Below are 16,109 nucleotides of genomic sequence, written 5' to 3' on the forward strand. Positions count from 1 at the left end.
TTTGTTTTTTTCTGGAGGTGTCACTTACGTGGTGGTGTTGTGACAGGCCAAGAGTAGGTTGTGACTCAAAGGCGAGATGAAAGCAGCCGAGTCACAACCTACTCTTGGCCTGTCAAAGTGGTGCCGAAAACTTACGCACGTTCTCACGTTCGAGATAACAGCTGGCAAACCAAGCTCACCTCTAGAGTGTGAGAATATGAGTGTCTTAGCACGTCCAGTGCAAGTTGGGACTGGTGCTTTAGGCTTATCCCTGCAAATATCCTAGGTGGTCAACGGTAGACGAGGGATTTGTCCGTTGACAGGTGGGAAGCAGGGCGCTGATGTTGGGAGGGAAAGAGACTACCGTATATCCTTGTATATAACACATGCCTCATTGCACGGAAAATGCTATTATTGGAAAATGGTTGTACACAAATAGTGGTACACCTATACACATAATCTAAAATGACCTCGAGAAGGGTCAAAACAAACCCTCATTACATTATATAACTTAAAGACCTCAAGTATCCTTAATTTTTTTTTCACATGATCTAGTTGTTTATGTCTTGTAAACAAATCGCTTTAGAGTCTACCATATTTCCATGACACTTATAAAAACGTATGTCATTACTGCACAGTACATTAACGACGGAAATTTACACGTTTTGCTGATAGACAACAAATAATCTGGCTGTCAATGTTTTGTAAACAAGTCCTCTTAATAGTACCACATTTCCTGGACAAGTATATAAACGTATGTCATTACTACAATGTACGTTACCGACAACAATTCTAACCCTTTGTTGATAAACAAATATCAAATGGACCTAAACTCTATGTTCGTAAACAAATCCCTTTAGATAATACTACACTTTCGTAATCAGACACAAAAGTGAGCAGCCATGGCCAGGGGTATTCTTCCGAGCGATTCGCTGTGGCCAGGGGTCTACTCCCAGATGGGTAGCTATTTCCGTTTTAGTACTACTAGACAGTACCAGAATACAGTGAGGAAAGTTTTCATGGAAATATTGCAGATGTGGATTAAACTTGGAATATACTAATTTGGCAGAGTATGCACTATGACCCTTTCTTATGTACCTCAGTCCACCACATATGAACTTAGGAATTATATTTCAATGTTCAGTAGATAATGTGATATGTTGAACTGAGTTCCGTGGATGTAATCATGATGTGAATTAAATGTGAAATAGTTTTGGGGGCTTACATATTCCCTTTTTAAACCCTCTGTTCATAAATGCAGAACTTAACTGGAAGAATTACCAATCCTTAATCAGAAACCCAAAATAATCTTTTCTGGTACACGTTTGATGGATGCACCTGAGGTGTGAAATATATCTGATTTTATGGGTGCTTCAGATTTTCTGACATTAGGAAAGCGTTTATGGGGTTCCAGATTACGGGCCTATCCATTCCAGGTGTGAAAATTTTCGTACTCGAGATATGAAACAAATAGTTCTGTCTCTTGATCTAGGAATGATTTTATAGAACTTCCTTTTTATCAACAATTAAACTCAACATTTCGTTCTATTAAGTTTAATTTCTCTCATAATAAAACTATGTAAATAATACGGATGCTTTATGTGTTTTTCCATTATTATCAGTAACCTCCATATTGGTTCTATATTATACCTAAAAAATTTTCTTATTTACATCATTCAGCTTTTTCGTTTTACTTTTATACGATTAATATGACGACAATAGAAATACGTTATCACTCGCTAGCTATAAGTGAATATGGACTAAATGTGATTAATATTTATTCTGCTTATTATTATGAAGTTCTTAATGCCAGTGTTTTTCTTTTATCGTCAGAGATATATATTTCTAAAATGCGTAGATTTATGAACTAAAATTATTCATGATAAAGTATAGGGGAAAATCCTGTTGTTCAGTATTAAAAAGTCTTTTAACAAAAACCGTGAAACTTTATAGTATGCGCAAGATCAAATGAATAAGTTATATAAGACTATTTCTGTAGTTCCTTTAATTATGGTAGAAGACAATGAGCAAATATGATTGGCTATCAACAGAATTTCTCTAATGATATGCACTTTCCAGAGAACATCAAAAAGAAAGTGAACTACTACTAGAAAAGATTGATATTATCAGTGACAGCTGATATGAAAGTATTGAATAATTTAATTATGGAAGTTTTCTCAATAGGATTGATATAATAGAATTACATGGTTTTCCTTCAAATTTATAGGCAAATAACAAAAATCCCTATTACGTTAACAAGGACACTTAAAGTCAATAGTAATAGAACATGTATACTGAAAATAGCTAAAACAATAATAGTTAATAAAATTATCCTTCATTATAGGTTCATATATAATTATCCAGTTGAAAAGTATCCATATCTATCGGTATAAGGACAATTATTTGAGTAATTGTTTCAGACTTAGCCTAGTCATATGAGGCTGCAATATGGAATACTTTTTTTTTTTAAAGGTGATTATGTTTCTATTAGCTTTTATTATTTTTCTTCATTTGTATTTTATTTTCATATATTGAATCAACATCAGTTCACCTATACTTATGATATATGCTATATTTTTTTCCTACTGGGCATTTCATTGGAATTATCATAATGGCACCATGACCAGTACTATTCACATTGCAATCAATCTTTTGCGATATGAATAACCAGGTACCTCATATCAAAACCAGAATATATCTAGTCCTTCGAATGACATATCTCTTAAGGTGAAGACCCTAATTGAATGAAACATAATATACTTTTTGTTAAGATCGTTATTGAGTACAGGGCATTTATAGTCCATTTATAGAATACGTCTATGTATATTATATACACTTAAACACGTGAGAGATTATCTATATATCTTATTAATCATGAATAAAGACTATTCTGATAATCAGTTTCAAAATCATAATAATCTTTTTTTCAACCATTATCGACATATGAGACTCAGGACTATGATATTGTAATCTCTTGTCTATGGCTGGATTACTTTACTTATTTGGAACCGCATTTTCCTGCTTAATAGGGTAGGGTCACTTTCTCCTACCTCTGCCATTCATGAGCGGCCTTTAAACCCTTAAAAGGAACTCTGAATTTAACAAATGAAGCATAAAAAATCCATCCTTGTTTATCAACAAAACATACTGCCGCTTGCAAATCTTTTCTCTTTTTTTTTCTTTTCTACAATAATCAATCACCAAAATACGCATTATGTGAAATTTGTGTATGTTTACGTATGCATATATATATATATATATATATATATATATATATATATATATATATATATATATATGTATGTATATACATGTGTGTGGTTATATAAATACACATACATGTATATATATATATATATATATATATATATATATATATATATATATATATATATATATATATATATATATATATATATATATATATATATATATATATATATATATATATATATATATATATATATATATATATATATATATATATATATATATATATATATATATATATACCATTTTCCCTCACTATAGACTTTCGCACTGCAAGGAGCTCTAGCAGCCATGGCAGCAAGAATCTTCACTGCAATCTTCATTATATGCACAGCACGAAGACTTCCAATGGCTGCATATTTCATTCCTTCCTTACACTTTTACAACAATTTATTCTTTTTTTTAAGTGTCATGACCTTCTGCAATTTAGCAGACTATTTGGAAGTAGATACACCTTGCTTGATGACTATTTTTATAATGATAATAATAATAATAATAATAATAATAATAATAATAATAATAATAATAATAATAATATATAATAATATTATTATTATTATTATTATTATTATTATTATTATTATTATTATTATTATTATTATTATTATTATCATCATCAAACTAAACCCATAGTTGGAAAGGCAGGATGCTATAAGCCCAGGTTGTCCAACATGGAAAAATAGCCCAGTTAGGAAAGGAAATAAGGAAATAAATAAACAAATAAGACATAATGAATAAATAAAATAAAACATTTTAAAAGCATTAAGAGCATTAACACGGATATTTCATATATAAATTATAAAAGGACTTATGGAAACCTGTTCGACATAAAATCACTTGCTGCAAGTTTGAACTTTTGGAGTTCTACTGATTCAACTACTGTGGAGATTTTTTAAAGTGTTGAGAAGGAATTTGTTGCACCAGGAGAGTCTCCCTACGTCAGTTCTTAAAAGATCAAGAGGGGAGGATAAGGAGCACTAACACTCAGGGCACAACCACCCTGTTAATAACTTTACTGATGTAGTTCAATAGCCATCACTCTTAAATGCAAAAAAAAAAAAAAAAAGGAACTCGTACTCTGTCCAGAGACAGGAGAGCTCTACACGTGAAATAAAAGTAATTTAATGGCCTACTCTAGCGTTGTCAGGTCTAAGGTCATCTACACTCTCAGGCTCTGTTTCGATTCTGTCCTAGGGACCCCAGTGAGATCCTAGACAGGAATATTATGTTAAGTAATTATTGAGACAAAACAAAAATGGGGGCAGTGACGTAAAGTGAAGTAAAAATTAAAGATGTGGATCTTTACCTTCGAAGCAGATAGATTCAATAATAAGTCACTTGCTAACACACCTTTTTTTGTTACTCCTTTCAAAATCTCGGGTATACTATCCCGAGATTAAATACACATAATAGACAATCAAATAAATGGAGTAGAAATACAACGATGTTTAATTAACATAATCTTGATTTATTATATAAGTTTACATTAAAATAAACGGACATTTTAACAAACACAAAATGTAACAAAAAGAAATGCAAACTAACTAAAAATATCTTTGATGAGACTCATGGTCTTCTGCAATGGTTAATAATTGAACTTGTGATGGACACGTGGGCCAGTGACCCCGAGACAGTTGCATTACATGTGTTTGCAGATGCCTCCAAGCAAGCCTTTGGAGTGGCTTTCTACCTGGTCACCGTTGAAGGTAAATGCCAGCTCCTCACAGGCAAGGCACGAGATACTCCTAAACGTATGCTGGAATTGGACGAGAGTCAGTCCATTCCCACGCTTGAGTTGACTGCACTCCTGTTTGGATGCCGACTGGCCCTGTAACTGATTGAGTCAAGTCCTGAAACATACTTCTCTACAACAGTGTGGTCCAATGCCTCCACGGCCCTACAATGGGTACACAGCCGGCAGAGCACGTCCCCATACGCCCTCAATAGGGTCGAGGAGATAAACCGCATTAGGTTGAATTGTCGGTTCTTTCTCAAGCATGTCCCCACATCCTGTAATCCCGCCGAACTGGCGTCGGGGAGGGGGGGGGGGGGGTAAGGGGGGTTGTAACCGCCAAAATCGGGAGATAAAAGCCTGTCCCATCAGACTTTTGTAGCCCCAAACTCAAGAATTTGCTCATTTCCCATCTCTTGATGAGACAGTTAGGAGGTATGCAGCCCTGCTGCGCCTGACAAGCGGGTGGGCCAAGACCCCCATTTACTCCACAGGTTCCCACGAAGACCAGTTACTGCCATCATTCGTGTCTCATTGGCAGACAGTTACCCCTAAATATTACGACAATTGCAAGGTGAACACACCTTTTTGACGTTCAATGAATGTGCCTTTATCGGACATCGGAATCCCTATATTGACAATAACGGTGTTCTAAGAGATCGGTCCCACCTCAGTGATGCACCCCCGGGGTCCAAGTGAGGAGGAACCTCCTAACACCCCTCCTCTCGAACATCTTGACTCGCCTCCTAGAGACCCACTGTACAAGTGTACTGTCATAAAACACAGAGTAGAAAGGGAAAATGTATTTGTAGAAAAAGTATCTTACCATTCTGCAAGGGGAGGAGGATCATGTATGAAATCATCGTCATTCTGCTATATTGTTGGTACCTAAGGAGGGGTTCCCAAAGGAGGAGTTGCTGGAGGAGGGGTTGCTAGAGCGGTTTCAGGGGCAGGAGATTCCATCGTTGAAGGAGGAGATTGTGATGTTTAACCCTCAGGTTCAAGGTCAGGCTCCGGTTCATGCTTGGCGCGCAGCAGAGACTATTTCACATAGCTGAGGAAAAACATTGTAATGTGAAGCTGCTTCGCCGACTTCTTTGATATTTTGAATATACTATTACAGCCAGAAAAAGCATCATCCATCAAACGTATAAAATTCAGGAAATTCACCAAGTAACGATCCATGCTTTACCTCCTTTGGTTTAAGTCCTCCAACTTGCTTGACACCTTCCTCCAATTTGTCTTGTCCATAGGCCTCCTTCTCTTCCTCCCTCAGTGAATGAACTAGTTCAGCTAGGTCTCCCTCAGTCAGCTCCTTGTTTTGACCCTTTAGCAACCTCAAGGTGTCACCCTCAGCAACTTTCTTGAAGCCTTCGAGCTTTACTGTCTTTACCAAAGCCACGATTTTCATGACAGTCAGTTTGAGGGCTTTGTCAAGAGTGAGTCCGACAAAGTACTTAACGCACCTTAGCCACATACGTTTCTTCGAGACATTAATGGTCCTGGTCTTTACATCATGGATAGAATCTTACACAACAGACAGACAGTCTGGTATCCTAAAACTCTTCCAATAATTATTCTCATAGAGGTCAGGGTCGCTGTCAGTGGCATAATTGATTTGCGTCACCACACATTTGCGGCAGTAAAACTCAAAGCTCTTTATTACCACTTGATCCATAGTGTAGATAAGGGAATTCCAATTTGTAGATAAGAACACCACTTGAATCTTAGGAACTGTCATCCAGACAGAGGATAGATGTCTGGGAGCGCTGACGAGGGTAAGGCAAACCCTCAACTCAATGCCCTTCCTATCAATGTAGCCCCCCACATTTGGCAAAAACCAGTGCTGGAACCATCTTTGAAAAGGTTCCTTCGTTATCTATGCATTCTTGGTGTGTATCGGTTACACAGGCTGCAAATGTGAGTTGTGATGCTGAAGTACACGGGATCTTGCGACTCATAAATAAAATTGAGTTCAATTAGATGTTCGGCTTTCTTCCTTGGCAATAAATGTTTCCTGATGCATCTTCTTTCAAAATAAACCAATCATAATATTGCAAAAAGCAAAATTTGTGTAGCCATAAGGAAAATCGAGAAAAATAGATTTTTAGAAAGAAAGTAAACACTCCTGTAATAAGTGAAAAAACTAACGAGTTTAGTTTACCATTACGAAGTATGATCTCAAAACTACATGAAAAAATGAAAGGAAGTAAAGAAGAAATAAATAGTAATTTAACAAAACTTGGATTGAAGTCAGCACAATATGTCAGAAAACTATGAGGAAGGGCCACAAACCTTGCAAAGAAAAGATTCTGAATGAAGATAACATCTAAAGGAGAAGAAATACAATTAACAAAACTATCCAAACCCATAAATAATTAAAAAACCTAAGATATTCGTATTTACAAACTGGCCACAATTGAAGAAACACTAAAGAAAGGAAGTAACATCAAAGTAATGAAGAGAAGACTTGAAACAGAGTGCCAAGAGAGGTTTGCTTTAAAGAATGAAAATAGAAATATTATCCACAATAAAGATTTGGTTATAAAAAATTGTAGATTTCTATATAATACTTTGCAAAAAGATACAAAAAATAACTTCACCAATAGAAAGAATGAAACACCTGAGCGCGTCACAAACATAACAGTAGGAGAAGTGAAGAAAATATTAAAAGTCATGAAAAGAGGTAAAGTAGCAGGAAAGATGGCCTAACAATTAATTTAATAATTCATGGAGGAGATTTCACAGTAGTAAAACTCATTGAGAATACTCTATACCAACATTTGATAAAACTTTTTCGTTAAACTAATTCCTAAAAATGGGAACATAAAAGACCTTAAAAATTACCGGCCAATAACTTTAGTGTCCGCAAAATATAGGATATTTACAAAGATAAAATTATGCAAAATAGAATGACAACTACACTTTACTCAGCCAAGAGAGCAGGCATGATTTAGAAGAGGGTATTCAACAACTGACCTTATTCATGTAATAAACCAGCTAATGCAAAAATCAGAAGATTATGACAAACCCCTCTGGTGGGCATTTATAGACTTTGAGAAAGCTTTTGATTCTATCAAAATCTCAGCAGTAATGAAACACCCTCAAAAACAAGTATTGTGTTAAAAAGCTTGAAGATATCTATTCAAGAAGTACAGAAATCCTAAAACTACATAAAGATATTAAAGTAAATTTCAATTGAGAAAGGAGTTACACAGTGAGACCACATTCACAGCATATCTAGAAGGTTTTTTTTAAGTTTGATATTAATTGGGAATATCATAATAACTTAGGATTTGCAGAAGACATCATTGTGTTTAGTAGATCATGGTTTGAAAAGCAACAGATGAAAGGAGATAGATAAATAGAGAGCAGAAATGAGTGACTTGAAATGAATATGAGTGAAACTAAGATAAAGCTCAATAAAAATGTAAAGAGGCAACACATGTGAGTTATGGACAAGCCTCTAATTTGTTTAATAGATATACATACTTAAAACAGAGAGTAAGTGTCTCACAAGGACACAAGACAAAAATTTAAAGAAGTATAAGCATAAGGTTATGAAATGTAAAAAGTCAGATTCTGTTAAAAGAAAAATATTTGATGAGATGGTCGCACCTGATACATACATTACATAATTTTTAGCATGTCAGCTCACTCACATGTATATTAGTTAAGAATAAATCATGTTATCCCATTCTATGTCGGTGAAACTTCTTTTTTTGGATTCAATGAGAGGTCTGTATTATTAAAATAAATTTATTCTGCAAACAGAGTATTACTGGCCAGTTCTTAATGGCTTGTGGCATCAAAGTACGAATATCAACGTAAACAAACTCTTGAACAAAAATACAAAATTACGAATGAGCACCACTCTTTAAAGACTGGATCCTACTGTAATATAAAAGTAGGAAGAATCACATCCTACCTTTGGGATAGTTGATAAATGATCCAATCTTGCATAACATGCGCTACTATATCTATAACTATGTTTAAACATACAATACTGTGCAACACTATTCTTAATACATGTGGCGCGGTTTGTATTACAGTACAAATACATAACAGTCTCCTCCCATTCAACTTGACATTGTACAAAACTTTAAAAATCTAATCACTCAGGGGGCTTCCCTTTATTCATCTTATTAGAAAGTACTCTAACTCCTCCCTGTACTGGTATATGAATAAATTATAAATCTACATTCGATATTCGAGCATCTTGTTTAATATATGATTCAACTTCTGAAAATTTCCAATCTCTAACATTCACACGATCTGTAGGATTTTTATTTAACGACTATAATCAATTAATATGACTTTTCACAATATCTCTTCCATCATGATCTTCATAATGTAAATTTTCTACCTCTTACAGTTTTTCCTATTACCCACTTTCCTGGAGTATTGTATGATCTTACCACGACATTAGATGAAGTAGAAAAATCCTACTTTTAGGAGACTACTTGCTTATACCCATTTTCTTCTAAATGACTTTGCAAACTTGGATACAATAAATCTATTTACACCTAATCCTTCTCCCCATCAACAAATTCAAGGGTGTCACACCTGTTGAGCTTTGTGATGTTGACCTATAAGAAAATAAAAAGTTTGACACATAAACAAATATGTTATTTGCATTTGCTTTTCTGCACTTCATGTTATGCTCAAATTTTTTGACAAATGTTTTAGCCCCTTGATTCGAGGAAGAATGATATGTTGATGAAAATATATGCTTATTACCATTTACATTACAAGACTAATTAAACCCGCGTGAGATAAACTGTCGACCATTACCAGTTACAGTTCTTTCTGGAATACCATAAGAAGAAAATAATTTGATTATTTTTTTTTTTTTTACTGTTGGTTAAGATGTTGACGTCTCTATTGGAATGACATCTGGCCACCTAATGGGAGTATCTACAACTATCAAAAACAAATATCCTAAGAAAGGACCAGCATATATATATATATATATATATATATATATATATATATATATATATATATATATATATATATATATACCTGATCACTAAAGAAGAGTCATTGGTATAGACTTTAATTTGACAATGCCTTGTTGATCAGCATTTATTTCCGACGAAACTTTACTACTCAGTGAACTATGTATACTTACTCTTGACCCCTTCATGATACAACATTGTGTTATTCTCCATTTATTACATAAATCATTATACATTTTAGAATTTGCTTCATTTTCACGTTAATCCCTACCTGCTATTAAACGTGCTAAAACCTTACTAAGTATTGGATCTTTCTTGATATTTTGTGCAATATCCTTTGCGGTAATGGGTACACAAGGAACTGAAACTAGCAATATAGTGTCATAATACTCTGTTGGTGCTTTGTCTACTGGAAATCTAAGTAAAGAATCCGCATTACCCATCTTTGATGTATGGTGATATTCTATATCATGATGATATGCGGCCAACGTAATTGCCCAATGTTGTAGTTTTGCAGCTACCAACGTAGGTAAACTTACTTTCGGACCCAGTATTGCTAATAGAGTTTTATGATCGGTACCAAGTGTGAACTGTTTTTTTTTTCCTAAAGATACCTATCAAATTTCTTAACTCCAGACACTTACATGAAATAATAATGCACCTAAACCTTTGTTTGATTTGTTACAAGCTAATCTAACTCCACCCTGACACTTGCACGTCTTTTGGCCAGGAATTTGTCTTGGTAAGTCATGCCATTTTGAGGCACGAAATGGGAGGCTCCTGCACTGTTCACGGCTAGTTCACGCATAGTTCACGATGAGTTCACGACGAGTTCAAGAATAGTTCACAAATAGTTCACGAATGCGTGCCCATTCGTGTCCACATTGACACGAACTGACACAACGAGTTCAAGCATGGTTTGCACATAGTTTGCGCACTTCCCGCATTTGCACGACGAGTTTCCGCAATTCGGACGGTGTCGTGCCGACTTGGCCACGCCCTATAAAAACGGGGCCTCTCCAACCCTTGGTCATTTTGTGGATTGGCTTTGGAAGAGACAACATGCTTACTGTCAGGGACACCATTACAAAGAGGAGAAGATTCTAATACGTGGCAGCTGCTCTAGCCATTGTTGAAGAGCAGCAGAGAAGGCTGGCAGAGGCAGAAGAGCAAGAAAAGGCAACCCCACCTCGAAGAAAGACACAAAGGAAAGTGTGGGTCAGGGAATGGTTAACCATAAGGCACGAGTTTGGACAGTATGACAGTCTACTGACTGAACTCCACAAGGAAGATCAAAGGGGCTACAAAAATTACCTCAGAATCACAGCTGACCTGTTCCACGAGATGGTTGAGAAATTAACCCCTCGCCTCCAGAAGCAGTCCACCGTCATAAGGGAACCACTTCAAGTTGGACTCAAGCTGGCTGCCACCCTCCGCTGTTTAGCCACTGGAAATTCCTATCAAAGTCTGCAGTACAGCTTCAGGGTTGAAGCAAGTACCATCTGCAAGTTCCTACCCGAGGTGTGTAAAGCAATCATTGCGGTCTACAAGGACGAAATGCTGTGCATCCCAAAACTAAAAAGGAGTGGAAGGAAGTTGCTGCCAGGTTCAGCTCCAGACGGAATTACCACAATTGTCTGGGGGCTGTGGATGGCAAGCACATCACCATAAAGAAGCCACCCAATGCTGGTTCTCACTACTACAACTACAAGGGCTTCCACATCATTGTACTGATGGCAATGGCAGATGCTATCTACAAGTTCCTCTATGTGGATGTTGGGGCAGAGGTTGGTGTGTCGGATGGAGTAACATGGAATAACTGTTCCCTGCATGATGCTGTAGAAGAGAACAGAGCTGGAGTGCCTCAACTAGAACCACTCCCTAATGATGACCAGCCAGTGCCCTATCACTTCGTAGGGAATGACGCCTTTGCTCTCCGAACCTGGATGATGAAACCATTCTCCCATCTGTCACAAGTCCTACGAGAACGCATGTATAGCTACAGGTTGCCTTTGGAATTTTATGTCAAAGGTTCCGTTGCTTCTTGAAGATGATGCATCAGCCCCCCGACACCATCAACCTGATCACCATGTGTGCCTGTGTCCTGCACAACCTCATCCTCATCAGATACCCACACGCATTTTCAGAAGTGGACCGCGAAGATCCGGACACACATGATCTGATCCCTGGTTGCTGGAGGAGTGGACGACACCTGCACGAGCTGCTGTCTCTAACCGGCCATCATACCCAAGAGGATACAAAATATTAGCGAGATTACTTTTCACATTACTATATATCCCCTGCTGGTGCTGTCCCTTGGCAAGAAAGAAGGGTAGTAGCTCCATGAGCTGCATTCACAGTTGTTCTATTTTTGAAATAAAAGAAACGTTTATGTTTCGAGATTTTTTTTTTATTGCCCTTTATTTTTTGGTTTCTTTTTCTTTCATTTTGTTTTGTTTTTTATTTTTTTTTCGTTTCCGTTTTTTTCACTTTATTTTAAGGTTAAAGAGAAAAAAACAAGTGTTTTAAATTAAGAAGGCATTTCATTAACATGAAAACAGCAAACATCAAATATGTTCAAGTATCACAGTCCAATTATTTACAAATATCTAGAAGTGTCTCATCTCAGTTAGTGTCCTTGCTGGTAGTAGCTCCATGAGCTGCATCCACACTTGTTCCTTTTTTTTAAATAAAAGAAACTTTTATTTTTCGTGTGTGTTTCGTTGCCCTTTATTTTTGGGTTTCCTTTTCTTTTCTTTTTCATTTATTCTTTTTTCGTTTTGTTTCAATTTTTCGTTCACTCTATTTTAAGGTTAAAGAGAAAAAGACATCCTTTTAAATAGGAAAGCAGTTTACTAACATGAAAATCGCAAACATCAAATATGTACAAGTATCACAGTGTAATTATTTACAAATATTTAGAAGAGTCTTATCTCAGTTAGTGTCCTTGCTGGTAGTAGCTCCACGAGCTGCATCCACAATTGTTAATTTTTTTAAATAAAAGAAACGTTTATTTTTCGTGTGGGTTTTTGCTTCCTTTTATTTTTTGGTTTCTTTTTCTTTTCTTTTTCGTTTATTTTTTTTTCGTTTCAGTTTTTCTTTCACTTTATTTTAAGGTTAAAGAGAAAAACAAGTGTTTTGAAATAAGAAAGCATTTTATTTACATGAAAACAGCAAGCATCAAATATGTACAAGTATCACAGTCTAATTATTTACAAATATTTAGAAGTGTATCATCTCAGTCAGTGTCCTTGCTGGTTGTGGTACCGCTGTGTGGGGATACCCGATAGACTGGTGGTGTGTTGAGTTCCTTGGAGGTGTAGAGGGATGAGGGTGACATGCCCTCTTTTATGTTGTTCTCAACAGACCCCGGGGTCAGAACTCGGAAGCTGAGTGGTGTCACAGGTGTCTTGAATGTGGCTGACAGCAACGACACTAAAGGTGTTGGTGAAGGAGCCTGGACAAAGGTTGATGACGATACTGAAGTTGTTGGTTGAGGAGCCTAGGCAAGGGTGGCTGACGGTGCAGGGGGAATCCTTGGTTGCCACTCCGTGTTACGGGGCCAGGAGGACTGGCCTGAAGACTCTAGTGACTGGTGAGGCATCTACGTTACAGGCGATGGCGGACTGGCTGGAGGTTACTGCTGAGGGTGCTGCTGCTGCTGCTCTGGCAGTGCCTGCAAGGTTGCTGGTTGAGGTTGATGCCAAAACTGCTGCTGCTGAGGGGGCTGCTAAGGTTGCTGATGCTGTGGGCCTGGCCATTGCATGAGTGATTGTTGATGTGGCTGCTGGAAGAGCTGACGCCGCTGCCTGTAGCGGTATACATGGTTGAGGCAGTTTATCTGGAATTAATGCCAGTATTCCTCCGGGATGGCATGCATGGGGCTTCCCAGCAGGCACGAAAAATCGTGTACGATCTTGTGCTGGCCAGTATACAAGTGAGTGGGCACCAAGGATTCTGCTTTGGAGATGATCTGAAACATACAAACATTGTAACTATTTAGTAAAGCATTCAATGCAACATATTGCACATGCCATGTCATAAGCAATGGATGAAACTGGAATACATCTGCATGTATGCATTAGGACTCTCACATCTTGTACTACATTACTGGGCTAGCTGTGGGTCACCCAGGTGTCAGCGGTTGTGGTGGCTTTTTGTGTTGTTGGTGGGCTGGAACACTTCCCCTTGCCCTTGCCCTTCCGGGTGCTAGTAGATGCTTGACTGTGGGAACCTGCGGACCTCACTTCATCATCGTCTCCGTCGCTGACCGTCACTGCAGCTGACTCTGGGACAGCAAACTGCTCACTGGGGACTGTCTCTCCCCGGTCGATGTGTTGTATCGGGAAACTCCAGGCCTCCATGATCTGGTCGTCATGGGCACTCCTTTGGGGCTGTGCACTCTTCTTCTCCTTTTTCATAATGTTCCCCACCCTGGTTCTCAAGTTCTCGTAATGCTTCTTGCATTGGGCACTAGTGGCAGGAGGCTCCAGCTACTCTCCTAATCGGTCCCACCGGCTGTTCTTGTCCGCCACAATGAGCCACTCCTTGTGCTTCTTGTCATACAGCTGTGGGTTCTCCTTCACAAAGTCGGCCAATCTAAACTCGGCCTCTTCTGTCCGGCGGTATTCAGGGATTTCTTTCTTGGACACCTGGACCCGCTTCTTCTGCTTTCTGTTAGCCTCATCCTCATGGGATGACTGTCTCTGGCGTTCGATTGGATCTTGCTGTGTCTTCGGGATCACAATATCAAGACTTGATATAAATGACTGAGGGGAATTATCTCTATCACCGGTCTCTGCCTCTGGCTTGCTGGCTTCTGGCCTTCCCCCTCTTCCTCTTATCAGCTTGGTTTTAGGAATGTTGTCTCTTCGCTGGTGACCTCTGGAATGGCGAGCAGTGTCCAGGAAGCTCTATACAGTATATACCCCCATACGGACGCGAGTGCCACTGTTGCGCAGTAGTCGTGAACTGATTGTGAACTGGTCGTGCCATGCGCAAACTGTTCGGGAAGTGTGTAAACTAGTCGTGAACTGCTCGTGCCATCAATGCGAGAAGTACACGTGACTATGTCAGTGGGAAGGCACGGCCTCGCCGCAACGTGCGCATATTCGCGAACATGTCGTCAACTACTTGTGAACTCGATGTGAGCTGTTCGTGAACTATTTGTTGCAGTTTGCGACAGTCGTGGCATGGTACGCATTGACACACACTGGCACGTATCCTCCCCCATTATCCCGACTAGGTCACGACGAGTTCACGAACAGTTTGCGCATAGTTCACGACCCGGTCACGAAATTTTTGTCGTGACCATAATTTTAAACATTTCTAAATTCTCGTCACGACAGGCCACGATGTCACGACGGGTTTACGTACACTTCACGCCAGTTTACGAATAGTTTGCACATTGGCACGACTCGAGTCGTGCTAATGAGTGCCACAAATTCGAGCAAGTGTCAGGGTGGCATAACTCGTAAATCCATATGATAATTTACTAGAAATGTTATTTCCTGCTCGATTCCTTCAAAAGATTCCTGACAATTATTTGTCAAATTCCGCTCTACGCCCTTATTCAACAAGTTATACAATTGATGTGAAATAGTAGATAAATTCTGAATAAAATTCCCATAAAATTTTACCAAACCTAAACATCATTGTAATTCCTTAACATTTCCCTGTATTTTGGTTGATTGCACAATTTTAAGTTTCTCCTTAGTCTTTTGAATACCTTTGCCATTGATTACAAAATCTTAGTATTCCACCGAATCAACTTCTTAAATACATAATTTTGCTCCTGTTTGTTCTAATATAATGTTCCTTCAACTTGTTTAGAACTCCCCGTAATCTTTCTATATTTTCTCTTTCATCTTTACCAGGGACATAAATATCATCTATGAAAACACATACTCCTTGCATTCCGGAAAAATCTTATTCCTAGTATGATGTCATATATCTGGACTACTTGCTAATCCATAAGGTAATCGCTTCGGCATATACAAACCTAAAGATGTATTTAGTATACATAGTTTTCATGAACTTTCTTCCATGGGAAGCTGTTGAAAGGCTTGTCTATGATCTAACTTAGAAAATACAGTACATTCGGACATGGTTGCAAAAATGTTTTTCGAATTTGGCAATGGATGCTGAGCTACCTGGAACTACGGATG

Source organism: Palaemon carinicauda, chromosome 7, assembly GCF_036898095.1.
Source record: "Palaemon carinicauda isolate YSFRI2023 chromosome 7, ASM3689809v2, whole genome shotgun sequence".
NCBI classification, from domain to species: Eukaryota; Metazoa; Arthropoda; class Malacostraca; order Decapoda; family Palaemonidae; genus Palaemon; species Palaemon carinicauda.